This window comes from Berghia stephanieae, chromosome 7 (assembly GCF_034508935.2).
Source record: "Berghia stephanieae isolate SIO BIC M18660-M18661 chromosome 7, UCSD_Bste_1.3, whole genome shotgun sequence".
Lineage (NCBI taxonomy): Eukaryota > Metazoa > Mollusca > Gastropoda > Nudibranchia > Aeolidiidae > Berghia > Berghia stephanieae.
This window is the reverse complement of record NC_088366.1, coordinates 64924430-64928309: the sequence shown is the minus strand read 5'-3', so window position 1 is coordinate 64928309 and position 3880 is coordinate 64924430.

The window sequence follows — 3880 nt, the reverse complement described above, 5'->3', positions numbered from 1 at the left end:
AGAACATTTTCAACTTCCGGGAGCCATAAATACTTTTTTTCACCTAATTTCTTGAAAACTTCCCCTTCGTATTTGATGGGTTATGCCCCTTGCTCGATTAGGACTGGGCACTAATTGATACTAGAACTAGTAATAATAGAACGCTCTCACCTGCCAGGCGGAGTTGTCGTACCAATAAGGTCGCAGGTTCAAACCCCACCACCGCCGCGAAAAAAAAAAAAAAAAAAAATTTTTATTCTCTATTGTCTTCTGGCACTTTTCTATTCACTTCATATCTTGTTGTTATCAACATAAGTGCCTGCTCCACTCACTTTTCTGAATTAAAAATTCACCCCATACACCGGAGCATACTCAATGTCTCAATCGTTTCTATGTTATATGTTTGTGTTGAGAATATTGGCTATTAAGCTTAACTGCTGGTCAAAATTATTCGCGATGGTGGTGTACGAACGAATCGGCGGTCTCAAGAAGTGGGTGAGAGAGGGATCTAGTAATGACTTTGAGTTTGAAACGAATATTTTTGTGTTCGTGGATAGCTCACACGGTAGAGCCACGCTCTCACCTGCCAGGCGGAGTTGTCGTACCAATAAGGTCGCAGGTTCAAACCCCACCACCGCCGCGAAAAAAAAGGAAAAAAAAAAAAAAAAAAAAAATTTTTATTCTCTATTGTCTTCTGGCACTTTTCTATTCACTTCATATCTTGTTGTTATCAACATAAGTGCCTGCTCCACTCACTTTTCTGAATTAAAAATTCACCCCATACACCGGAGCATACTCAATGTCTCAATCGTTTCTATGTTATATGTTTGTGTTGAGAATATTGGCTATTAAGCTTAACTGCTGGTCAAAATTATTCGCGATGGTGGTGTACGAACGAATCGGCGGTCTCAAGAAGTGGGTGAGAGAGGGATCTAGTAATGACTTTGAGTTTGAAACGAATATTTTTGTGTTCGTGGATAGCTCACACGGTAGAGCCACGCTCTCACCTGCCAGGCGGAGTTGTCGTACCAATAAGGTCGCAGGTTCAAACCCCACCACCGCCGCGGGAAAAAAAAAAAAAAAATTTTTATTCTCTATTGTCTTCTGGCACTTTTCTATTCACTTCATATCTTGTTGTTATCAACATAAGTGCCTGCTCCACTCACTTTTCTGAATTAAAAATTCACCCCATACACCGGAGCATACTCAATGTCTCAATCGTTTCTATGTTATATGTTTGTGTTGAGAATATTGGCTATTAAGCTTAACTGCTGGTCAAAATTATTCGCGATGGTGGTGTACGAACGAATCGGCGGTCTCAAGAAGTGGGTGAGAGAGGGATCTAGTAATGACTTTGAGTTTGAAACGAATATTTTTGTGTTCGTGGATAGCTCACACGGTAGAGCCACGCTCTCACCTGCCAGGCGGAGTTGTCGTACCAATAAGGTCGCAGGTTCAAACCCCACCACCGCCGCGAAAAAAAAAAAAAAAAAAAAAAAAAAATTTTTATTCTCTATTGTCTTCTGGCACTTTTCTATTCACTTCATATCTTGTTGTTATCAACATAAGTGCCTGCTCCACTCACTTTTCTGAATTAAAAATTCACCCCATACACCGGAGCATACTCAATGTCTCAATCGTTTCTATGTTATATGTTTGTGTTGAGAATATTGGCTATTAAGCTTAACTGCTGGTCAAAATTATTCGCGATGGTGGTGTACGAACGAATCGGCGGTCTCAAGAAGTGGGTGAGAGAGGGATCTAGTAATGACTTTGAGTTTGAAACGAATATTTTTGTGTTCGTGGATAGCTCACACGGTAGAGCCACGCTCTCACCTGCCAGGCGGAGTTGTCGTACCAATAAGGTCGCAGGTTCAAACCCCACCACCGCCGCGAAAAAAAAAATTTTTATTCTCTATTGTCTTCTGGCACTTTTCTATTCACTTCATATCTTGTTGTTAATAATAGAACAGTAAAGTTTGCTGCCCCAAACGTAAACAAAGGTCGAGAAGCACATGGCAAACCACATGTTCCTGTCTTGACAGCTCACGTTCCAATGTAAATAATAGAAAGAAAATAACCTTTAAAATTTGGCTGTTAGGTGGCAAAAGAAACACATATTCATAAATACTCGATCATCATCATCTAGTCAGCTGATCCTGCGTAGGACGTTGCTTCCCGAACTTTCTTGCGAAACAGATTACGGTTTTCCGCCAGTCTACTTGCTTGAGTTGCTGTCATTCCCAGCCATTCACATATATCTTGTTCCCAGCTTCTTGTTGGTCTACCTCTTCCTCTCTTGCCGTCTACCCTTGTCTGCAGAATGTGCTTTTCTAATGATTCGTGGCGAGTCGTGTGGCCAAAATAGTTTAGTTTCAATTTCTTTACAGTTTGAAGAAGAATTGGTGATTTTATTCCGATCCTTCTCAGGACTTCTTTGTTTGTTTGTTTTTCAGTCCATGATATTCTGAGTATTTTTCTGTAGCATGCCATTTCAAAAGCTGTGATCTTTGTGCTCTCTGCTTTGCTGATAGTCCATGCTTCGCATCCATATGTTGCAGTTGGGAAAACAACACTTTTGAGGATTTTGATTTTTGTTTGAATGCACTGCCCTTTCCAGATATTATTCATCTTTTCTAGCTTTGATCTTGCCATTGCTAGTCTCCTCCTGATCTCTGGGGCCGATTTCCCGTTGTACTCAATCCTGGCTCCAAGATATTCAAAATTCTTTACTCGATCATGCATCAAATAATGTCTAGATATGGATATTTTATGGAACAAAAGGTAAAATTTATCAAAAGTTACGTCTATCTATTTTTAGACCAGAGCAAATTATTGCGCTGGTATGAACAAAACGAGAATTATTCGGAGCCTGATTTTCAGAATAATTTAGTCTTATATTATTATTTCTGCAACTGTTAGATTTTATGTAAACATATTTTCAATACTGAAAGTGTATTGCCTACAACTCAAACTACAAAATTGGGAGACCTATATTGTGCGTAAATTATTCCGGTCCCTAACGGAAATCACTAGCAACTTGTTATTGTTTACGTTTGGGGCAGCAAACTTTACTGTTCTATAATATAGTAATCTAAACAAATTCATTGTCGATCGATATTCAAGTACTTATTAGATGGGTCTAAGGACCAAGCAGTTGGCTATACAGATGAAGCTGGTAATTGAAATGCCGCTTTATCGAAATAGCCGCTTACTTGGAACGATCTGTCAGATGCAGAATTATTTTTTTTTTGTAAAGGTATTTTATCTAGTTCAGTTGAATTCTTAAAAAGTTCATTTTAATTTCATTGCACCATTAACTTTACCTTATGCGGGCGCGACTACCATTTAGTTACCTCATGCTATTTAAGATGTTGCTATATGGGTGCTAGCCTTATTTATTTCACTGTATAATTTATGAGTCAATACTTATAACACTCATGCAGTAAATTAGTTATGCTATACTGATATTTGATCGTATGTTCCATTTTTAACTTGTGAGCTAAATCTGGCATAAGACTAGCTATGAATCATAAATCAGAAATTATATCATAAGAAATAAGACTTTATCATTATTAAAATTGTTGTACGATCATTTACTTGGATGTGATACTGTCTGATGGCAGATGCCGCTCAGGCAGGCCAGATAGATAAACACGGACGAATCTGATTCCCTATAAATATAATTTATTTTGCGTGTCCAATTAGGAAATAAAAAAATATTTTGTTATAAATGCTTCATCAAAGGATATATATATATATATATATATATATATATATATATATACATATATATATATATATATATATATACATACATATTATATATATATATATAATATATATATATATATATATATATATATATCGTACGATACAAGTTATTTTGCATTCTATATTA